Genomic DNA, 24,615 nt, shown 5'->3' on the forward strand with positions numbered 1-24,615 from the left:
CAACACCGCCTACCCTTCCCCACCCCCCCTTCTCCCGCGCTCCGGGGTTGCTTATTTCTCTCGCTTCTCGAGCCGGGGTCTGGAAGACTGAGGAGTGACCTTTATGTGTTGTACCCCAAGTTCCCTCAAGGAGGGCGGGAGTGGGGAGGGGGCTGTGCGCGCCGAGGGGGGGGGCGGTGGTCCCGGGAGCGGCGCAGGCGCAGAATCCAGGCCGCGTGCGGCTTGGGGTTGGAGTGGGTTGGAGGGTGGAGGTGCGAACGCGCGGACCCGTAGTTGTGGGAAAATGTCACGGAATACCAGGGAAGTAGCAGCAGTGAGCGCGAGGAAACATTCCTGCGTGTGAAAATGAAGCGCATAGTCCTCAGTTTCGAGAGAAAAATTCCACGGAGAGTTTGGGTGGTGGGCGTGATTTGCCGGAGCCTAGAGAGGGAACTTGTTGAAGCGATTGAGAGTGGAGGCGCCGGGTTGAACGCAACGCTCCTGCCCTCCCTCCAGCCCGCCCCGCCCCGCCCCGCCCCGGGCTGGAAAGTTGCGCCCCCTGATGTGTGTGTGTGGGGGGGAGTTCCCCGTTTTTGCTAAAGCGGGTTCTTTAAAATGTGAGCTAGTAGGATTTTGGGGTGTGGAGTCTGAATTAGGGTTTGTCCGATTCCCTGCTCATCTTCATTATTTTGAAGGAAATTTGCATTAAATTAATGAAATCAGAGTGAATGGGTGATGAATACTTACACTCCTTTCTGTCTTTCGTATTTTAGAGGTCCGTAAAACTCTTTTAAATAGTTAGGTATCTGTGCTGGAAATGACTGGTTTTCTTAGTTGATTAAAAAGTAATTATTAGGAAATGTTGGATGGGAACGTCTTTTTAGCCCTCGAAAATAAGGTTGATGGAAAAGCTGCTTGCGCCAGGCCGACTTTTTGTTTTTCTTTTCTTTTTTTTAAGATTATTTATTTGGAGGAGAGAGAGAGAGAGAGAGAGAGAGAGGCGCAAGCGTACGAGCAGGGGGAGGGGCAAAGGGAGAGGGAGAAGCTGACTTCCTTTTGAGCAGGGAGCCCGATGGGGGGCTGGATCCCAGGAGTCTGGGATCATGAACTGAACTGAGTGAAGGCTGATGGTTAACCGACTGAGCCACCCAGGCACCCCTGTTTTTGTTCTTAATATCCCTCTGCCTTCTTATTTAATATTTTTGTGTGGTGCCTCCTCACTTGCATTCTTTGCATTTGTTCAGAATTTTAAGACCTTAGGAATCACATCTCTGTGACTCACTAGACAGAACGACGGTGAAGTGACTCTGAGAGGACTGTTTAGCTAAAAACCAATGCATCCGTACTTAGGCATGCAATGCCCGCCTCCCAGCCACCTTTTAAAATCAGCTCTTGATAAAATTATCTAGCATTCCATTGTCCTGCCTCTCCCAGGTCTTCAGTGTGTGCGGTGCTGTGCCCTGTTAGGTAGCTGAGGCCGCTTCAGGGACCCAGTTCTTTCCAAAGAAGCTGTTGCATAGGAATTTATCCTCTTAGTAGAGTGTTCAAATCATGTCTGAAAGGTTGAAACGATCTCAACGGCAGAACTGTGACAGCAGTGAAAAGGAAATGACTAAGCTGATGTTTTCCCAAAGTCAAAAATCTAGATGATTGGTAATTTGTGTTTTCAATAGGATGGGTGGTGTAGCCCACTTTTATGAGATGATTATCCTAAGCACCTATTTTGTCTCTGGTGGAGAGGTGTCTCTCTGAAGAATTGAGATTTTTTTTTTTTTATTCAGCACATGGAATTTTATACATGAGATAGATTCAGAGATGTTTTCATCTTAAATTGATTGCTCTGAATTTCATCTAAAATTGGTTGTTGTCAGAGCACCTTTGACGCTCTTGAAGTCCTGAATCACATGCAGTAAGTGTGCAGTAGCAGTTGCCAAATATGTGAGGAGGCAGAGTTCTCTTCACGTTAAGCACGTAAAAGTACTGATGGAGATATTTGGTGATCTCTGACAGCCAACTGCAACCCAGCAGAGTTGCCTCTGTTTCTTTGTTCTGCTTGAACTGGTTTAATTGTAGTTGTAGTGTAGTTGATTATATACTGCCTGGGAAAAGGGCACCCTCCTAGCAGCGGTTACTCCATTCCAAACCTGCAGCATTCTGTTCCTAGCCAGCACCACCCAGGATTGGGCAGGGAGGTTTTATTTATGTCAGCAAGAAGTCCTTGAGTAGGGAGGGGAACTAGAAGCTCACCATCCCTTTACAGAAATTCACTTACATATTAGACATAAAGACTGCATATTTGTTTTTTACTTATCAAATATTTATAGAGTGCTGATTACGAATATTCCCTTAGCAATTACTTTTATCGCCATTTTGATTTCAAATGGAAGCTTTTAGAAGTCCATGGTCTCACTGCTGTTAAATGCGAGGGACTTGAGATAAAAACCCAGGCAGCTGGGCTCCACCTCACCCTGCTGTTCTCCTGGCTCTCCTACTGCTGGGTCTACAGAGACGTGGAAAGAATTTGCCCAGAGTATGTCCTGAAACCAGTGGTGGACTTGGAGAGGTATGTGTTCCATGAAACAGGTAAACCTGCAAAATATGCTCTAGAACTCAGTCGCCCTTCCTTAGGGGACCCATATAATTTAGCATCCAAACTATGACACTTAGGAGAATGAAATTGGGAGCTCTTAATAACCGGACTTGCTCAGCAAGCATCCATCAACAGGGTTGCCCTAGGAAACTGGGTTGTGTGCTCACCCTGCAGCCTGGACAGGGCTTTAAGTAGGAACAGGCTGTTGAGAGCACCGACCCTTCCCCAGGGAGGCTTCTCGGGAGCTCATTACTGAGGTGACCTTTCCTTTCTATTAACTGAGAGCTTCCTACGAATTGCATGAGAAGCTGAGGGCTCTTACTTGATCTTCCTGACTCCCCTGTCACTTTGCTAGAAGCTTAGGCCCCAGGCACCCAGGTCATGAATGTGGTCACAGACTCGGGAAATCCCCCCAAGCCTTTTTTGGGTAGTAAAATTCTAAAGTTCTATGCTTCTGCCCTGAGAACAGAGCCTCCAGGAAGACTGAATGTGCTAAGCTGGTAAAGTAATTCCCAGGGGCCTTCAGTGAGCTGCAACAGCACCTGAGAAACCAGAAGAAAAAAAAAAAGTTTCAAATCTGACTGTGCTTTCGTTGAACCTGGGGAGTAATTAGGCCCTAAGGGTATGTGCCTCCCCCAGGGGCTTTTTATCACAGTACCTCATTTTCCAGATATTGTCATTGCGGGCTCTTTCTGGAGGTCAGGTTGTTGACACTTTTATAATAGGCTTAGTAGTATTTGTTCTAAGGGTTCTGAAATGAGCCGAGAAATACGTAGTGTACTCTTTAGTATAACGTTCCCCAGCGCAAGTGCTGGGTGTTCTGTTGCATCCATTCACTGCGGGGGGGTGGGGAACGAATTCTACTGGGTTACCGTATTGGAGGGTCTGGCATCAGTATCTTTCTCTTTCTCCCCTGGAACCCCAAATTGGAAACCTTTGAGTGAGGCTGCTCTGTGTGTTTCCAAGTTGTTCCCACAAAAGAACAACCCTTCTTAGGCTAGAAAAAGGAGAGGTCTTCTAGAAAGAGAGGGTTGGAAAGTGAACATTGTCTTTTTTTTTTTTTTTGCCATAAGGACAGACTTTAATATGAATAACTTCAGTTTTATGGGAAAATCTTCCAATTACCCATTCGTTTCTTTTTTTTAAATTTTATTTTATTATGTTATGTTAATCACCATACATTACATCATTAGTTTTTGATGTAGTGTTCCATGATTCATTGTTTGTGTATAACACCCAGTGCTCCATGCAGTGCGTGCCCTCCTTAATACCCATCACCGGGCTAATCCATCCCCCCACCCCCCTCCCCTCTAGGATGGGGTGGCTGGGTGATAGACATTGGGGAGGGTATGTGCTATGGTGAACATTGTCTTTTGCAACTAAGGAAAATAAGAGGATTACTGAGTATTTTTCTAAAGTCCTATGTATTTTGGTGCCTGCGAGTCTTGAAATTAGAACCAAGTCATGTTTAAGAGTGTTTTTTTTTCTTGCCAAATGTTTCTTGTGCCCTGGAATGCCAGCAATTGTGGCAGCCCTTGGGTGCCAGTTCTCTGAAATAAACCTTTTCAACCCTCCCACTTCTTAGAGCTTTTGGAATGTGAGCAACGTGCAATTTGAATGAAAAAGAAGACTCTAGGGAGTTTGTTATCTCTAGAGGCTCCGTGGGAGGCTGGGTGCTGATGGATGAGAGTTGGCAGTGATAAATAATCCCAGGGGCAAGCACTCGCTCTGAAGTAGGGAAAACCTGGCTCCAGGTATGTGAGGGGGGCCAGACTTGGGGCTCTAATTGGCCCTTGATCTCTTTTGTCTTGGGCACAGCTCTAAACGCCAACTGGGGGCAAGTGACTCTCGAAGTACATGGATTAGCCTAGTGGTCACTTGATCTAGCCATAGGATGACAAGTAATTTTCCTGGAACTCATGTTTGTCATCTCTTCTTGATGAGGCCTCCCACATGTCACCCTCATTGAGGCCTATCTTGATCACCCTATATAAAATTCCAGCCCAATTCCCCTCCCAGTCCCCTTGCTCAGACCAATTCCCTCCTTTCTCTGTATCTATTACCTCTAAGATATGATGGAATTTACATTATAGGGGCAAAGGTTTGCTCCATTTTGTTACCTGAAATATCCCCAGCTCCTAGAACGGTACCTGCCACAGAATAGGACTCAGTAAATATTTGAATGAGTAAACAGATTAGTGGGTAATGACCATGGGTGAAGGAGCTGAGTAGATCTATAGTAGGAGAGGGGAAGGTCATTGATTAGCTGTGGACTCTGAAGAATGGAGCACCTGTACTAGGACTTAGTTCTAATCTGTTTGAACACCTGTAGTGATGGAAACTTACTATCTCTCAAAAACAATGCATCAACTTTTTGGACAATTTCAGTTGTTAAAGTTTTTTGTTATATTGAGGAGAAATGTTTGCATTGTTTTTACCTGGTTTTAGTTCCGCATTCTTGGGCTTTTCAGAAGAAATAGAACCACAGTGTCAACCCTTCAGTATTTGAACACAGCTGTAATAGTCCCCAATGTGTTCTTCTCGAGGTTCATTCCCTTCTGTCATTTCTCTGAAGATCTGGTTTTGAATCATCTTACCATCCTCACAGCTGCCCTTTGAAAACTCTGGAATTCCGTCAAGCTCAAGAAATTCTCACTGTCTGAAAATGATTGGTCCTAGAAAAAGTCAGAGCGAATCCACTTAAAACAAAGACCAAAATTTTGTGGTTAATAGTGGGGGGAAAAAAACAAAGCCCAAGTTATAATAATAAGCTAATTTTATCTAAGTATCTTTTATAATTATGAATCAATTTTGGGGGTGGGGAGAGATTAATTTTTCTGACAAAAATCTATGATGAATAATAGGATAGTCTTCACTTGACATTGGAAGTTAGAGACATGATCATAGTGAAGTTTTCTTCTTTTCTTCTTCAGAATTATGTGCTCTAGTAATCAACCCTTCACCCCCAGTTCCCACCTCTAGCTTCTCATGGTCTTTTTTACTCATATCATTCTCCTTTGGTCATTATCAGTGACTCAACTGCCAGATTCTCTTGTCCCTTCCATAGGCTTTATGACATACGGCATCTTTGTGAGATCTACGAGGTCATTTTGTTGTCCATTTGTGTGGTATTTGTGTTGTACTCTCCTGTGATCCTGTGATCAAAGATGCTGCTATACTTAGCTGGCTTGTTGATGCACTACTTTAGAAGCAATGAGTTCAGTGGTGAGTATGTTTTGTCATGAAGCCTTTGGCTTGCCTCCTATCTCTTCCCCGTTGTGACTTATTTGAACAATAAGGACACTGTTCTATAGGTGTGACTGACTGGCTCTGTCACAACCCTGGTGGGGACCTTGTCTTACGCAGATAAGATAAACCAAGAGATTCACACTGAATTTTCAGTGGCACTTCAATCTTTTTAATAGGTGCTCCTGGTAACTCATAAATCCTCACAGTAGTTGTGGAGATGTTTATTATAATTTATTGTAATTTTAAAAACTGAAATTGAGGACTGTATATTTATTCTAATTATATTTCACATTACATTCTTCATCTCATCTTGTTAAACTTGCCAACATCTGTTTGGATGGTGTCTCAGTCCATTTGGGCTGCTATCACAAAATACCGACTACTGGTATAAACAACAGAAATTTATTTCTTATGGCTGCAGAGGCTGAGAAGTCCCAAGATCAAGGCTTGGACTTGGTTTGAGCATGGTTGAATCCTAGTGAGGGCCCTCTTCCTGATTCATAGCGAAGCACATTCTGGCTGTGTCCTCACTTGGCGGAAGGGGCAAGGGGTCTCTGTGGGATCTCTTTTTTTTTATTTATTTTATTTTTATTTATTTATTTATTTATTCATGAGAGACAGAGAGAGAAGCAGCGGGAGAAACAGGCTGCCAAGGAGCAGGGAGCCCGATGCTGGACTCGATCCCAGGACCCTGGGATCCTGACCTGAGCCGAAGGCGGATGCTTAACAATCTGAGCCACCCAGGCGCCCTGTGGGATCTCTTTTATAAAACTGCACTAATCTCATTCATGAGGGCCTTGCGAGGTAATCACCTCCCAGAGGCCCCACCTCCCAATACCATCACATCAGGCAGTAGGGTTTCAACATAGGAATTTTGAGGGGACATGAGCATTCAGACCATAACAGATGATGACATGACCATGTGTTGGAGAATCTCAGTTCTTTGTGTATTGGCTGGGAGTCTTTGAGGAAATTACTTACGCTCTCATTGACTCAGTTAATTCACCTGTAGAAAGAGAAATGCCTCAGTGTTGAGGGAGGCCCTGGGAAAATCCCCCACTTGAAACCTCTTTGTGTAGGCTGGATCAACAGATTGTGAACATTTTCTCTAGGCAGGCCCCAGGCATCTTTATTTTTTAACAGATGCACAGTGTTTCTGATGAGATGATGAGATGACAGTCTTTAGTCAGCCCAGCCAGACTAAACTGTTTGCCGCAGGTCCCTGAAGGCACCACAGGATCTCTGCTTGTCTCCCTTCCCTCTTACTTTTCCATCTGAACTCCCACCATTGCTGAAGAGGATCAGGTGGCCTAGGAAGACTCTGCTATTTGTCCGCTCAGGTATGAGTTAAGTGCCAGACCTGGACAAGCCACTTCCAGGACCTCCTAGCTCAAGTATTTTAATTGCCTGTTTGTGGTCTGTGAACCCGTTAGATCTTAAGCTCCTAGGGGACCTTGGTTCCAAAGAGTTAAGCGAGGCAGGGCAAGGGTTGAGGGGAGCGGAATGAGATCAAGAGCTTGGCTATAGAGGTTTCCCTCAGGAAAGAGAATATGGTTTGAGTTGGGAAAGGAGGAGATGAGCAGGGGGGAAGGTGCAGATATATTTTAGGTTTAGTGGGGCAACTGTGGTGAGATATCTTGTTGTTGTTGTTGTTGTTAAAGTAATCCAAGAAGGTGAGTTGGAAAGGATCTGAAATTTAAGTAATGGCAAAGGTCTGAGAGAGCCATTGTGGGAAGGGCCACTCAGATGCTGTATACCCGTGCATCGCAGAGCATTGATGGGTGAGATTTAAATGAACATTTCTCATAGTCCTGTGGGTACAGCCACGTGTCCTGGCTTGCCTCTGAATGGCACGGGAGCAGAGGAATGAGGAGGTAGCTACTGGAGGGGATTGGCGCCGGGACCATAGTAGTACGTCAGGAGTATGAGAGTTCTAGGAGGTTATTGTTAAGGTGGCTGATTTAGGGTCAGTCCCGAAGCTATAAAATTAGAAAGGTGGTCATGGATTGGAAAATGAAGAAAATTGGTCATGTGGAAGTGAGATGAGGGTATGGGGCAGATCCCCATAAATGTGAGCCCTTGGGAGAAGACAGTGAGGATATTGTGCTAAGGAAAAAGAACTTGCTATGAGGTCTGTATTAGTTTTCTGTTACTGCTGTCACAAATGGGCTCAAACTCAATGGCTTAAGACAACACAAACTTATTATCTTAAAGTTTTGGAGGTCAGAAGTCTTAAATTGGACTCACTAAAGTTAGGGTGTCCACAGGGCTCCTGGGCTGCATTCCTACTGGAGGCTGTCCTGGAGAATCTGTTTCCCTGCCTTTTCAGTTTCTAAAGGCTGCCCCCGTTTCTTGACTGCTGGTCCCTTCTCTCATCTTCAAAGAATAGCATCTTCAAGTTTCTCTCACTTCGGTCTCCCTCTATCACTTATAAAGGCTCTTGTAAGTACAAGGTGCCTACCCAAGTTAGCCAGGATAATCTGTCCATCTCTAGATCCTTAACTTTTTTTTTTTTGTAAGATTTTATCTATTTATTTGACAGAGACACAGGGAGAGAGGGAACACAAGCAGGGGGAGTGGGAGAGGGAGAAGCAGGCTTCCCGCGGAGCAGGGAGCCTGATGCGGGGCTCAATCCTCGGGATCGTGACCTGAGCCGAAGGCAAACGCTTAACGACTGAGCCACCCAGGTGCCCCATCAAGATCCTTAACTTAATCACATCTGCAAAGTCTTTTTGCCATGTAAGGTGACATACAGGTTCCAGACATTAGTTTGTGGACATCTTTGGGGGGGAGGAAGAGGCATTATTTTGCCTAACACAAGGTTGAAAAAAATACTGCTTAAGATAAATACTGTAGCTAAATCAGCTGTCAGTGAAGTTTTTTACAGTCCATTACCACATTACAAGGTTATTCTGTGGGAAACTGACTTGTGCAGTACAAAGCCTTGCTGAGATGGCCAGTGGAGTGAGTGAATGAGTGAGTGTGTACCACGATTCACTGCACTGGGCTGAAGTGAGGGTTTATTAATATAAGTCTTACGTCTGTTTCATGCTTTGAGTTCTTGGTAGAAAGAGTAAAAAAAATATGTGGTGGTCACCCCTGTGGAAGTTGAGGTTCATTTCCCACTTTTCTGAGTTGCACAAGAGGACAAATCACAGATAGGGAAAAGGTTTCTGTCATAGTGGAATTGAGACCACAGGTAACTTCATGCACTTGATGCTTTTTCCACTTCCTTGCAGGAAAGGAACTGGTCTTCAAAATTACGACACCTGGGCACACTGGTCACCTGAGCTGGATGTCAGGGGCCATCACTGTGGTGGCTGCTCTGGCTGCCACATGATCATCTCTGTGGCCAATGGCTGCCCTTGGAGACTTCCTTCTGGACAGGAGTCATACTATTCCTGTGAGACTAAAGGGGTTAACAAGGAGTCTGGGAAGATGGCAGAGTAGGAGGATCCTAAATTCACCTCTACTACAGATATACCTACTAACAGCCACACTAGTGTAACTAACCCAGAAAATGAAGCAAAGACCGGAAGAACAGACGCTCCACAATTAATCGTAGAGAAGCCACATTGAAAAATGGTAAGAGGCACAGGGTCCTGGCCAGTCAGGAGCCAAACTAACCAGTGAGACGAACCCCAAATGGGAGGAATACCATGGAGCATGGAGCACGAAGGGACAGGAACACACCCCACACGAGGTACCCCAGACACGGGGGACCTGCACTGGGAAGATAAATCTCCATAGCATTTGGCTTTGAAAGCCAGAGGGGCTTAACTTTGTGAGTTTTTATAGTCAGTGAGACTTTTCTCCCAAGAATAAAAGAGCTGGCGGAAGCCATTTCTCACACCCGCCCCCTCCCTGGGCTAAATACCCAGACACCTGCAAGAACCAGCTTGAACACTCTCCATATAGCTTGTTAACACCATGTGTCCTACCTTGTGTTCTCCTCTGAATTTGCCCTGTCCAGCCTACCCTACCTGAAAGAAGTCCCACCAGAGCAGCCTGGTCAGATCTCATCCTTCAAGCAGTACCAGTAAGCACCTGCATAGACCTTGCTAATACAACATGCCCTGCCCCCATGTTCTGTGGACTTGCCCCATCCAACTGGCCCCACTTGGCAGGAGTCCCTCCAGAGCAGCTCCACGTCTCATCCTGCAAGAAGACCAGCGTGTATCTTGCTAACTAACACCATGTGTCCTGCCCCCACATTCTGCAGACTTCCCTATCCAAGCAGCCCCACTAGGCAGGAGTCTCTCCAAAGCAGCTCCAGAAGCTTCTCATTCTTCAAGCAGTCCCAGCAGTGGCCAGCGCCACTCCAAAGGGACTCCTGTCAGGGAGAAGAGAAGATAACCCCACATACCAGTTCCACTGCAGCCCCAGCCGTGGGCTGGAGTCACACATTCAAGCTGACTGCCACCCCCACACACCAACAAAAACTTCACAGAGAGCAACACAAAGGGGGAGCCCTGTAGTCACTGCAACCCCAAGAGATGGACTGGGGGCAGACGCCTAGTCTGACTGCAGGCCCTGCCCACCAATGAAAGCCTTTCAGGGAACAGCTCAGTGAGAGCACTCTGCAGTTAAGTGTGCCTGCAGCCCTGGCAAATGGGCTGAGGGCAGGCATCTGGTCTGACAGAACTACAAGCCCAGTGTGGCCCCAGACTGACCCCTTAACAGTGCAGTGAACAAACACTGACCACAACAAGCAAAGAGAGCCATTGTAACTAAGTGAACTGAAGGCAAACATGGCTCAACCACGGGAGTAGGGTGCATGCAGCACACATAGGAGACACTCCTGAAGTGCCAGGTTCTGGTGAAGCGGGAACACTGCACCGTCGAGCACTATAGGACCTCTTCTTCATAAGGCCACTACTTTTAAGATCAAGAGACATAAATGACTTTCCTAATACACAGAAACAAACACAGAGCGTTAGACAAAATCAGGAGAGGACTATGTCCCAAATGAAAGAACAGGACAAAATTACAGCAAAAGAACTAAATGAAATGGAGATAAAGCAATATTCCTGATAGAAATTTCATCTCTGATGGGTTCTTTTTTATGTTTTCTACCTCTATTTTTTAAGAACCAATCAGAGGTGAAGAACTCAGTAACTGAAATTAAAAACACACTAGAGAGAATAAATCATAGACTAGAGGAAGCAGAACAGATCAGCAAGCTGGAAGACAGAGTAATGGAAAGCAATCTAGCTGAACAGCAAGAAGAAGAAAAAGGATAATAAAAAATGAGACTAGGTTAAGGGAACTCAGCAACACCATCAAGCTTAATAACATTGGCATCGTAGCGATCCCAGAAAGAGAAGAGAGAAGTGGGGGCAGAAAATTTATTTGAGGAAATAACAGCTGAAAACTTTCCTAATCTAGACAAGGAAACAGCCATTCAGATTCAGGAGGCATGGAGAGCCCCCAACAGAATCAACCCAAGGAGGTCCACATGCTGTACATTAGCTGTCCAGACCTTACACATCATGTGTAACTGAATTTTTGTACTCTTTGAACAATATTTCCCCATTTTTCCCTTTCTCCCAATCCTTGGTAACTATTATTCTATTCTCTGCTTTTGTGAGTTTGACTTTTTTAGATTCCATATATGATTGAAATAATGTAGTCATTTATGTGTCTGGCTTGTTTTGCTCAGTATAATGTCCTCCAGGTTCATTTTTGTTGTGAAAATGGCTGAATTTCTTTCTTTTTTAAGGATGATAATTTTTTATATATAAGCTTTTTTTTTATATATATAAGCTTTTTTTTTTTTTTAAATCCATTCACCCATTGACACTTAGGTTGTTTCCTTAGCTATTGTGAGTAATGCAATGAACATGAGGGTTCAGATATCTCTTCAAGATAGTGATTTTATTTCTTTTGGATTTCTACCTGGAAGTGAGGTTGCTGGATGATACGGTAGTTCTATTTTTAATTTTTTGAGGAACCTCTGTAGTGTTTTCCATAACAGGTGCACCGATTTATATTATCACGAACAGTGTAAAACAGTTCCCTTTTCTTCACACCATCGCCAACAGTTGTTATTTCTTGTGTCTTTGATAATAGCCATCCTAATAGGTGTGAGGTGACATCTCATTGTGGTTTTGATTTCCTGTCCTTTTAGTGATGTTGAGCATCTTTTCATGTACTTGTTGACCCTTAGTATGTGTTCTTTGGGAAAATGTCAACTTAGATACTCTGCCTATTTTTTAATTGGGTTATTTGTTTCTTTGCTATGGAATTATTCCTTGTATATTTTATAGATTAGATAATATGGTTTGCAAGTATTTTTCGCCATTCCATAGGTTGCCTTTTCATTTTATGGAGTCTTTGCTGTGCAGAAGTTTTTTAAGTAAAATACAGTCCCCTTTGTTTCTTTTTGCTTTTGTTGCCTGGGCTCTTATTGTCATATTAAAAAAAATAATTGCCAAGACCAATATCAAGGAGCTTTCCCCCTATATTTTCTTCTAGGAATTTTACAGTTTCAGGTCTTAGATTTAAATCTAACCTTGGGGCACCTGGGTGGCTCAGTGGGTTAAGCGTCTGCCTTTGGCTCAGGTCATGATCCCAGGGTCCTGGGATCGAGTCCCACATCGGGCTCCTTGCTCTGTGAGGAGCCTGCTTCTCCCTCTTCCTCTGCAGTTCCCCCTGCTTGTGCTCTCTCTCTCTCTCTCTCTGTGTCAAACAAATAAATAAAATCTTTAAAAAAAATAAATCTAACCTTGAAATGATTTTTCTCTGCTTGAATTTGTTGAGACTTGTTTTGTGAAATAACATGAATCTATCTTGCAGAATGTTCCATCTGCACTTGAGAAGAATGTCTGCTCTTCTGCTGTTGGTGGGAAGTACTGTATATGCCTGTTAGGTCCATATGATCTATAGTGTTGTTCAGTTCTGCTGTTTCTTTATTGATACTCTCTCTGTGATCTATCCATTATAGAGAGTATTATTGTATTGCTATCTGAGTATTATTATATTGCTATGTATTTTCTCCTTCAGATCTATCAGTGTTAGCTTTATGTATTTATATGCTTTTATCTTTACATGATGACCTTTGTCTCTTTTGACAGTTTATGATTGGAAGTATCTTTTGTCTGTATAAGTATTAGCCACCCCTGCTCTCTTTTGGTTACCATTTGCATGGACTATCTTTTTCCATCCCTTTACTTTGAGCCTATGTGTGCCTTCAAAGCTTAAGTGAGTCTCTTTTATGCAGCATATAGTTGGGTCTTTTTTTTTTTTTTTCAAAATCTGTTCAGCCACTCTGTGTTTTTTGATTGGAGAATTTAATCCATTTACATTTAAAGTTGTTATTGACAGGTAAGAACTTTCTCTTGCCATTTTGTTCATCATTTTCTGACTTTGTGGTAGTTTTTGTTCCTTTCCTCTTTTCTTATGGTCTTCCTTTGTGATTTGATGATTTGTGGGGTATGCTCCGAATCATTTCTCTTAATCTTTTGTGTATCTAGTATAGGATTTTGCATTGTGGTTGTCAGGAGGCTCACATGAAACACCTTATAGTGTAAGCTCTGAACTTACCTGCAGTTGCTACAAAAACTACACTTCTACTCCCCTCCGCCCACATTTTGTGCTATTGATGTCACGTTTCTTTTTATGTTGTTAATCCATTACCACACTATTGTAACTATAGTTATTTTTTATATTTTTGTGTTTAACTTTTTACACTAGTTAAAAATTACTTACTAGCATTATGATATTGGAGTATTCTAAGTTTGACTTAGAATACTTCACCTTTACCAGTAAGTTTTGTTTTGTGTGTTTTTGTGTTACCAATTAGTATTCTTTCATTTCAAATTGAAGAGCTTCATTTAGCATTTCTTGCAAGACAGGTCTGGTGGTGGTAATCTCCCATAGCTTTTGTTTGTCTGAGAAAGTATTTATCTCACCTTCATTTCTGGAGGACAGCTTTGCTGGGTATGTTATTTTTAATTGGCAGTTTTTTCTTCAGCACTTTGAATGTATCATCCCACTGTCTCCTGGCTTGCACAGTTTCTGCTGAGAAACTTGCTTATAGCCTTATAGGGTTTCCTTTATATGTGACAAGTCTTTTTTTCTCTTGCTGCCTTAAAAATAGTCTCTTTTATCTTTGGCTTTTGATCATTTAATTATAATATGTCTTGGTGTAATCTTTGGGTTGGTCCTATATGGGAACTTTTGAGCTTGAGGAGCCTGGGAAGATCTGGGAGATTTTCAGCCATTTTTCCTTTAAACAAACTCTCTTCTCCTTTCGTTTGTCCTAGTTTCCTTCTCCAGGTCCCATAACACATATATTGATTCACTTGTTGGCATCCTATAAATCCTGTAGGCTTTCTTCACTCTTTTTCACTTTTTTTCTCTCCGACTGAATCATGTCAAATGACCTGTCTTTGAGTTTACAGATTCTTTCTTCTGCTTCATAGTGTTGAGGTCTCTATTGTATTTCTCTTTTCTTTCGTTATATTCTTCAGTTTGAGAATTTCTGTTTGGTTCTTTTCCTTTTTGTTGGAAATTTTCATTTTGTTCATGAATTTTTCCCCCTGATTTTGTTGAGCTATTTGTATTTTCTTGAACCTCACTGAGCTTCCTTAAGACAATTATTTTGAATTCTTTGTCAGGAAATTTATATATATCCATTTCTTTTGTGTTGGTTCCTGGGGCTTTTTTAGTTTTCTGTAGTGGTGTCAGTTTGCCTGATTCTTCATGATCCATGTAACCTTGCGCTGACGTCTGTGTATTTATTTAAGACAGTAAACACTTCTTCCTGTCTTTACAGGCTGGCTTTAACGGGTAAAGGCCTTCTTCTTCTATGTTCCTGTACTGATGGGATTGCTTTCAGGATTGCAGTTGAGCAGGGTAACCTGGCTGCTGCTGGGTCTGCAGTTGGGTCCAACATTGGCCTGTTCCAGGGGTATGGGTGGTTATGGATCCTGCCTCTATCCCAGGTAGACAGCGCTGACTCTGGAACTTAGTTGAGTAGGTCTAGAGGCTGGTCGTGGGGCCATTTTCAGGTCTGCAGCTGGTGAGCCTCTGACCAGGGAGGATATGGATGGGTGTGGCTCCAGCTATATCCTGAGTACACCTGTACCAGGTTTCTGGGTGGGCAGCACTGCCTTATAGAACAGGGCTGGAGTAGGGTCACAGCGTTCTTCAGGATCTACAGTTGGGACTGAGGTTGGCAGACCTGCCCTTGGGGGGCCCATACAGGCATGTCTCCTCCAGTTCCACGACTGCACAGTATTGCCTTTAGACCACAGAGATCAGTCCTAGAACTGAGTCGGAGGGCTGCCACAGATGCCACAGCTAGGTGTGAGGTCAAAGGACCCCTGCCAGGGGAAAAGATGGGTGTTTCTGGGTCCCTGGGCCAGGAGGAGTGTCTCTAGACCTCCTTCTAGTGGGGTTTGGGGTCGGGTCACAGGAGGTACAGTCAGGTCTGAGGTTGGCAGGTGTGATAAAAGGGCCATGGGTGGATGTGGCTCCTCTGGGGTCCTCTGGTAGTTGTAGCTGGTTTCAGGACCATGGTCAAGCTGGGTTGGAGCCAAGTCCATGGGGACAGGGCTGCTTTCAGTCTGTAGCTGGGATCCCTGCCAGTGAGCATACCACTGGGGCATGGGCCTGCCTTCTCCAAGTGATGCTTCTTGGTCTTAGGCTTCATTGGGTTTTGCAGCTTCCTGCTTAGATCCCTAAATTCCCACAAAGAGACTTTTGTCCGTGGATGGCTGCCAAGTGCTTGTTTGTGTTGGGGCATGTGAGCTGGGCACCTCCTCTTCCACCATCTTGCTGATGTCCTGCAAGCACTGTTTTAAGCACTTGACATTTCCTCTCAACGGCCTACAAGTTCAGTCCATTTTTCAAATGAGCCAAATGAAGTACAAATGATTAAAAAGCTTGACCAAGATTTTCTAGCTAAAGCCAGTATTCTCCCCCTGCATCAGTTTGACCTCTGAGTCTTTGTTCTTAAATACTGTGCTTCACCTCTGCCTCATGTTTATAAGTTTGTATCATGATAGCATTTTCTTCCATGCAGGTTCGTTGGGACCTGGCCTGGAAAAGGTTCCTGCAGGATGACTCATATTTTGGGCTTTTTGAAATTCAGTCTTGTTTTCCTAAGTGATGTGTCTTTATTGTAAATAGGAAATGGAAATCTAGAAGATGGTAATTTTGGTCATGGTATCCAGAAGCAGATAAATAAGCTTAAGAACTGAATGGTGGCTCAAAAAACAGTATGCTTCATTGGGTTGTCTTGGAGGCCTTTGAGTCCTGTGCAAATTATCATCTTCCACTGGGTTGCGGTCAGGGGCCCAGCCTGTTCATGATGGGAGGTCCAGAGGGGCTTGGCAGACTGTCTGGCAGCTGATGACTCCAGACAGAGCCTGCAGAGGTGCTTGGTGAATGCGGTGGCATTCTGCTTCATAAGTGCGAATGCTTGGTCCTGGCATAGGTAAACGGAGAGGCTCCTGGCACACAAATCCATTTTCTCATTGCCATGTACAAATTACTAGGAAGGGAAAATCTAGGAAATTAGAATACATATGAAAGAAAACAAAAAGTCAGTTTTCGTTCATGAACTATTTTGAGTATTTTAAAATTTATATTTATTTTCTCTATTTTATTTTCATTAGTAGACCTCATTGGAAGAATCCTGGTGTAAGTATTCTCTTATTTCCTTAGGATTATAGTTCTTGAAAGGTCTTTGTAAGAAATTATGTGAATGGAGTTTGGTTTTCTTTTTTAAAACTTTTCATAAGGAATTATATTCTTAGCCAAGGGCATGCTGCTCACATGAAGATAATTGACCACTATTACTATAATTAATGAGGTGAAGGGCACAGAAACTAGGAGAATCCTGTACCTGAAGAGCTTTTGGTACTTTGAAGCTTAGAAGAAGGGCCATCTAGAACCACCAATTACAGCTGGATCTGACCTGGCACCTGGTATTGTTCTGGTTGTATACCTTACCTGTGTTCCCCACAGTAACCCTGTGAGTCTTGTCACTCCACTTTACAGATGCACAAACCAAAGTCAAGAAGTTCTGTGATTTATCAGAGATCCTGCGGGCAGTAAAAGGAGGTAGTAGGGGTTGCTTTTTTCCAGTTTTTGTGTGTGAGGCACTAAACGTTAGGGACTGTCACAGTGTCTGTGCAGTATTAGCCTTCAAGGGCTGGTATTTGGGTTGGGGAGAAGGGAGGGAGCAGCGGTGCTGATGGGTGGGACGCAGTTCATCATGGCAGCTGGGTGTGTCAACACAGCCCCTGCTCTCCCTGTCCCCTCCTGCCCCACCCCCGTCCCGGCTCCCATGTTTTACAGCTTTCCTTCTTTTTCTTTTCTGGTACTTCTCCAAAGTCTGCAGACAGATGGATAGTTTTTTAAGAGATTTTTAAAACGCGTATGTCTCTGTGGAACTTAAGTTTCAGATGGATTTGGCTTAGAAGCGTGCTTTAATGTCACGGTTTAACTTGGAAGGAGCATCTCTTCAGGAAGATAACCTTGCACCTGCTTTTCTCTTTTCTAGCACACAGCGGAGCATCCCCTCCTCCATTACCTTCCCAGACCACTCCTTTGTACCTTAGATGTTGGTGTCTTTGCGGTTTAGTTGAGGAACTTTCTACCCTCATTCTCTGAAAGGTCCTGGGGAATCTCCTCCATGGCTAAGTCTTCAGTGACTGTATTTATCCTCACGTCTCCAAAATCTATGTCTCTAGCCCAGGAATACCCTGCTGAGCTCCAGCCTCTGTTGATCCAGTTGCATAACAGAAATTTCTGCCAGGGCAGCTGACGTCTCAGATCCTGTACCTGAAACAGTTCATCCTTTCTCCCACGTGTCCCCTGTTTCTATCTCAGTGGCCATACCACTCACCCAGGATGCTGCCCCAGAAACCTAGGGCCATTCCAGCCCCACCCTTGTTGCATCCTCTGCAGTCTCTGAGTCCTGTCGACTCTTTGTTCTTCCAATTTGGAGAATGCTCCTCCCCCAGGCCTCTCGTTTCTCTATACCTGCCTCATTCCAGGCCATTCTGCCTGTGTATAATCCGCCTCCTTCTACCTGCGTGATCTTTTGAAACTCGAATGCAACCTGTCACTTCCCTAACTGAAAACATTAATGGACCTAAAATTCCAGCCAATCTTAAGTCACGGTGCCCTTCGGTGCCCTGTTATCTCCTTAGATGCTCTGTGGTTGAGCTGTTCTGTCCCAAGCCTCTGTGACTCCATGCTCTTGCCCTAACTAGGTGCTGTGTCCAATAGTGAGGTAGCAGGCATTGCACGTTTGTGTATGTTTCTTTCGAGAGTTAACTGATCACTTTACAGGTTTTGGAGTCTGTCTTATAGACAGGAAGTAGGTAAGGAGAAGTACCTTTGTGTGGGTAGTTCTCTCTGCCTCTCCTTTTTACCCTTGATCACATTCCGGGATAAGCGTTTGCGTTTTGGAAATGGCAAAAGATGGGAGGGAAAGAGACCCAAGATTATAAATTTTGAACACGGAGAGTAGCAACCAGGGTTGCCAAGGTGCATCCCTCTAGGATGTGCCTGTCACAGTATAGTCTCTCTGAATGGCATTCCCCGAGTTGCACAGTGTACAGCCTGTGGTGCCAAACAGGACAGACCTGGGAGCAGCCCTGCTGTGAGGCTCCAGGGTCTGGACGGGAACGATGCCTGGCTGCTAGGCCTAGGAAGAATATGAACGGAGGTATGGGTGCACGGGTACACGTGTACACGGGAGTGTGTGTGGGGGGGTGGGTGGTAGGGTGGAGAACAGGGGCAGAGAGACTTATGTAGGATTGAGGGAAGTAATCTACCTCTGCCCCTACTTTGTTTCATTGGTTTCCTTAAGGGAAATATTTAAACCAAACCCAAAATTGTTAGGCCTAGATCTATAATCTAAATATTATCTGTTTTGTAGTAGATGAATTGGAGCTTACAACCAGACCTAGTAACCCTGTCTTTGGGTCTGTATCATAGGTAAACACCCTCCGTGTCCCTGGCTAGTCTTTTATTTTCCTCACTTTGGAAGCGGGCCCCTTACAGAGATTTGTATTTGTGAAAATTCCATTAGCACATTCTGACTCCTCCTCCCAAGTGGTGCAAAAGTGGAAATGAAAATACATCCCCATTAAATTCTGCAACGCGGTGGAACTGATTGTTAGGAATTACATTTAAAACTGTCCCCCAAACCCTTCCTTTTTGAAAAAACAGATTCTTGAATCTCAAATTTAAAAATAGGCAATCTAAGAGATGAACTGCAGGTCTTTTCTAACAGTGCCTCCTGGTCGGGGGACACAAATATTAGGAGCGAGGTTATGAAATACTTAAGTTCTGTACCTATACTGTTGCTCCCTGAGTGCTCCCAAGTTTACTTTATTTTAGGAAGATCGGCAGTTGTAATTATGTTGTCAAGCATTTGTCATTTTGCTGTAGCAACAACATTAAAACCCAGACAAAACGTTCCGCCCTGACTTGGATTAGAATAGCGCAAGGCACAGATCTTGGTTGCATGTCTTTTCTAAAGTGTGTGAGCAGCTGTTGAAGTCTGCAGTCAGCAGTGTGACTACTTTCTCCTTTGGGTTCAAGGGTAGATTCTAGGAAATCCTGTGTCTTGTCTCCATGGTGTTCTGTCGCCTTTCTGGATTTGGCAGAGTTGAGCGACTCAGGCACTGGGAGGTCTCCTGGGAGAATCGGGCTCCCTTGGCTGCATTCTCGCTTCCGTCAGTGAATATCCTATGTCATTGATCTGGTAGATTAGACTCCTGCGTTAGGAGGGACGTTGGTCTACACGACCTGAGGTCTCCCCTTTTTTGGGTGTAATGTGGTAGGAAAAGGGCAGCTTTGGAGCCAGACAGATCTGTTTTAAACTGATTCCAGCATTTTCTTTCTGGGCATGTCACAGCTTTCCTGGACTTCATTTGTAACACTGGGGAGGGAAATCATGCTTGTATCGCAGGGTATATGAGCTTAGAGATCTTGTGTGCGTGGGGAGGTCTGCCAAATAATAGATATCCAATAAATGGTGGTTGCTGTCCTTAAAATGTGTCATGTGTTTTTTGATAGGGACAGCCACTTAATTTCAGATGGTAATGAGAAAATCTTTGCTAACCCCATCCCCAGAGTCAGTGTGACGAGAACAGCTTTTTAAAAAGCCCCTTTGGGCTGCTTGGGAGGAGGCATCAGCTGACTTGTGTCCCTTCTCTCGTTGATGTTTCTAAGTCCAGAAGGTGCCTGTATTGGTCATCTTTCCTAGTTCTTTAAAGGACTGCCTTCCCCGTACGGGGCATAGTAAAAACCAGCAGAGGGCACAGACCTTGACGATAATGGGCCCCACTACTTCCTTTCCTCCCCTTTCACTGGTCCCTAAACCTGGCTCCTAACACGGTCCCCCCACCTCTCCACCCATTGTCATTTCAACACCCATGTTTTACTGTTTTTCTGCCTGAACTCTCCTTTTTTCCTTCAGTGTTTTCCTGTTTACCCTCCTACTGTGTGCAAAGCGAAACACAGACCCTCTTTCTCTGCCTACCTGACTCCCTCACCACTCCATGTTTCCCTTAGGAGAAAGGAATAAGACCTCCTTTCTCTCTCTGTTTTTGTGCATTTAGACATTTCGCTTGGATGGGACAGTTGACCTTTGGGATATGCCTCGAGGAGTGCTCTGAATCAGAGTTGGCACTAAACAGTAGGGAATTTTCACCAGCACAGGTATTCAGAAGGGTGTGCTTACTGTAAACACTGGTTTCTAAAGTTTCGTATCCTAATATGCTAGGGCATTACTTTGATCTAACGAAAACTTACATTGACTGTAGAAGTGGCCAGACTCCAGCAAAGCATGGCCGCTTGTTGGTTGCATCCTGTAAGCTCCGTCTAATCTTTATGGAAGCCACAGCCAACATTCACCAAGGAGGGCCTTGCTGAAAAGAAGTCTGAAGAAACGCTGCTCTGATTGAGGGGTGGAGTCAGCTCTGGGGGAGGAGGAGGGCGTGTGTGTTTTCTGTTGGTAATTTACCAGGCAAGCCAGAGTGCTGTGTTTTCATACTAGAACCTACCCACTTGCTTTTGCTTGTGCTGTGCCCTCCTCTGGGAATGCCCTCTCCCTCTGTCTGCCAGTTCCCATTTCAAATACGACCTTCTCCAGGAAGCTTGTCCTGATCCCTCAAGCCAATGCAGTCTCTGATTTTCAAAATTCATGGTTGAAAGCATTGCTTTATTCATTATAAAAGTTAAAACGATTCATTCTAATTGTGAAATCATTGGAAAAGAGAGAAATACACAAAGAAACAAGAACAAGGTACTCCTAATTCACCATTCTTAGAAAGCAACTTAGCATAGCGTAAGCTTTTCTGTCCGGCCAATTTTTTTTTTTTTTTTTTTTTGCACTTTTCACCTAGTAGTTGTAACGTGTATGCCGCTTTGCATTCTTCTCTCATGAGCACTGCCATTCCGTTAACAAATACTCCTAAAACATTTTAGTGGTCATATAATCTTTTATGATATGGCTATTGATTGACTCATCAGTTCTGATGTTGAATATTTAGCTTGTTGCCTATTTTCCTCTATCTTAAGAATCCTAAGATAAACATCGTTGTGCGTTTGGGATTTTTTTTTTTTTTTAAGGATAGATTTCTAGAAATGGAAAAATGAGCCTTTTCCTCATTTGAGAGCAGGATGTTTTTTTCTTCAGAAAGGAGAGGAGTGCAGGCTTTTTAATATAGGATTTTTTTTTAATAGAAAACTTCCACACACTCTTTTCTGGAAAGAAGGTAAAGTGTTGTTCATACAGTTGGATATGGATATGGTCTGTTTAGAGTGTAGTGTCTGGGGTAAAGGAAGTAGATAAAACAGTACTCATCAGCAGATGGAAAAACATACTGCTCTCAAATGAGGAAAAGGCTCATTTTTACCTTCTTTTGCTTTTGCTCCCAGGGTAAGTTTACACTCAGTGCCCACAGTGTCAGCCATTGTGGCCCTTCTTCTAACAGTCACTGTAGGGAAGATGGAGAATATGGAGCAGACCCCGTTTCTGAGGATGGAAAAAAGGGTAAAAGTCCCTAATAACATGGTGTTCTGCTTCAGGCCCAGTTGCAAAAGTGATGTTTGAAGGTCTTTGCCTTCCTCAGCTTTTGTCCAGATGAGCCACAGATTTGGGCATTTTAGTAGAAATTAAGGCATGGGCCGTATGCATCTGTCATCAGTCTACTGTTCCAAAAGGAGTATGTGTGCCTGACCTTAAGGGTCACCTGCCCTGAGTGAAGAACGAATGGTTAGGGGACTTGGGCCACTTGCTAACCTTCTTGTCCTGTGACTGTCTGTATCAATGGGCCTTTGCTTAGATCTTTGCTTAGATCTGCCATTATCTACTGGCAGATCTCTTGGATGTGGTGTTCTCCCTGCTAGGCAGGACCTCCTGTGTCCTTCCCCTTGTCCCTTCACCTAGCTGTCATGCCTCGCAGGTGGGTCTGTCCCAACACCTGTATCTCCAGGGGGCCAGTCCTTCTGTGATCACCCCAGGCTGTTCCTAGACACAAATGGTCATCAAACAAGATCCCTCCTTCCCCAAAGACTGTAGATTTTGTTGGGTATTGGAGATGCTGGGATTTCATCATCGTGAAGTACCTATTACAGGACCCATGTTTGCCATCTTTCCCCCGTCTTTCATGTATTATCATAGATTATCAAAGCTTCATAGATTAGAAATCTGTCATGGTAAGGGTGCTGGTAATTATGGACTATGTTTCCCAGATTTCTATATGCAGTCTTGGGCCAGGAGGAATATAGTAAATTCCAGCACAAGGCTGATAAAAGTAAAGATGATTAAAGCCCATTAGAGAGAGTACACATAAAAGAGAGCTTTATAATTACCAATAGCAAACTTGATCACCCGCATGATATATATTATTAGCCAACCAGCACAGAGAAGCCAGTCTCTTTGGGAGCGTGTGTGATATCTGAATGCAAGATAGTAGGTTTGCTGCTAATGGAACTACTGTAGGTCACTGTGAGGGATGACAAAGATACATTTTAAAGCCTGTATTTTGAGAAAATGAGCAGGGAGGCTTGGTAGGCACCCTTCTAGGTATTCCGAAGTCCTGAGGGACGGAGGACTTGAGCCTTTGAGGTCCAGTCAGCTGGCATCTGATCTTCTCAAAGTGGGGGCACTGTGATGTGATAGGAGAAAAGAAGAACACACCATAAACCTAGCATATCTGCCTGGAGCCTCCTTAGAACTTCAAGTTTTTAGTGGGGAGGGGAGGGGGAGGTAGTCCCTTAGTTTATAAATAACTGAAAACATTATTCATGAAATCTAATGCAGCCGTATCATGGAATAGAATGCAGTAGGTATGAGTATTTAAGATAAAGCTCAAGGTGTCAAAAGAATTTGAATACCCATTTTTTGACTTGATTATTTGTTTTTTGGGGTGTTGAGTTTGAGAAATTCTTTGTAGATCTTGGATACCAGCTCTTTATCTGTAGTGTCATTTGCAAATATCTCCTCGCATTCTGTGGGTTGCCTCTTTGTTTTGTTGACTATTTCCTTTGCTGTGCAGAAGCTTTTTATCTTGATGAAGTCCCAAAAATTCATTTTCGCTTTTGTTTCTCTTGCCTTTGGAGATGTGTCTTGAAAGAAGTTGCTGTGGCCGATGTGGAAAAGGATACTGCCTATGTCCTCCTCTAGGATTTTGATGGATTCCTGTCTCCCATTTAGGTCTTTCATCCATTTTTAGAGTTTATCTTTGTGTGGGGTGTAAGAGAATGGTCGAGTTTCATTCTTCTGCATGCGGCTGTCCAATTTCCCCAGCACCATTTATTGAAGAGACTGTCTTTTTTCCACTGGACATTCTTTCCTGCTTTGTCAAAGATGAGTTGACCATAGAGTTGAGGGTCCATTTCTGGGCTCTCTGTTCTGTTCCATTGATCTGTGTGTCTGTTTTTGTGCCAGTACCCTGCTGTCTTGGTGATCACAGCTTTGTAATATAGTTTGAAATTGGGCAATGTGATGCCCCCAGCTTTGTTTTTCTCTTTCAACATTTCCTTGGCGATTTGGGGTCTTCTCTGGTGCCATACAAATTTTAGGATTGTTTGTTCCAGCTCTTTGAAAAATGCCATTGGTATTTTGATCGGGATGGCGTTGAAAGTATAGATTGCTCTCTGTACCTTCAACACTATCCCAAACTGGAGGAGATGATGCTAAGTGAAATAAGTCAAGCAGAGAAAGTCAATTATCATATGGTTTCACTTATTTGTGGAACATAAGGAGGAGCATGGAGGACATTAGGAGAAGGAAGGGAAAAATGAAGGGGGGGAATCGGAGGGGGAGAGAAACCATGGGAGACGATGGACTCTGAAAAACAAACTGAAGGTTCTAGAGGGGAGGGGGGTGGGGGGATGGGTTAGCCCGGTGATGGGTATTAAGGAGGGCACGTTCTGCGTGGAGCACTGGGTGTTATATGCAAACAGTGAAACATGGAACACTGCATCAAAAACTAATGAGGTCATGTATGGTGACTAACATAACATAATAATAATGATAATAATAATAATAATAAAAGAGTTTGAATTCTACTGAGGAGTGTGATTGAAGACCACATCTCCATTTACTTGCTTCCATTCCCAGAGTCTTGTCTTCACGCTCTTGGGTACCGTCAGGGGTACTTTGGTGAAAAGGTTTGAGAATTATTGACAAGGAAATGAAGCAGTCACTGTGAAACTGCTGGTGTGCTTGTGTGGAAGGAGGAGATTGTGTGTGTGGAAGACACAGGGCCCAGGAGGTAAATGAACTCGTGTGACCGACTAGCTCCATCTAGTAGGCA

The 24,615-nt window shown here is 43.9% G+C and overlaps 1 protein-coding gene across 3 annotated transcripts in view; it reads left to right on the top strand.

The window, feature by feature from the left end:
• Positions 1-24,615, top strand: part of VOPP1 (VOPP1 WW domain binding protein) — a 140,669-nt gene that overhangs the window by 496 nt on the left and 115,558 nt on the right. The window lies entirely within an intron of this gene.

This window comes from Callorhinus ursinus, unplaced genomic scaffold (genome assembly GCF_003265705.2).
Source record: "Callorhinus ursinus isolate GAN/ISIS: 27379988/994484 unplaced genomic scaffold, GSC_fseal_2.0 scaffold73, whole genome shotgun sequence".
Classification (NCBI taxonomy): Eukaryota; Metazoa; Chordata; class Mammalia; order Carnivora; family Otariidae; genus Callorhinus; species Callorhinus ursinus.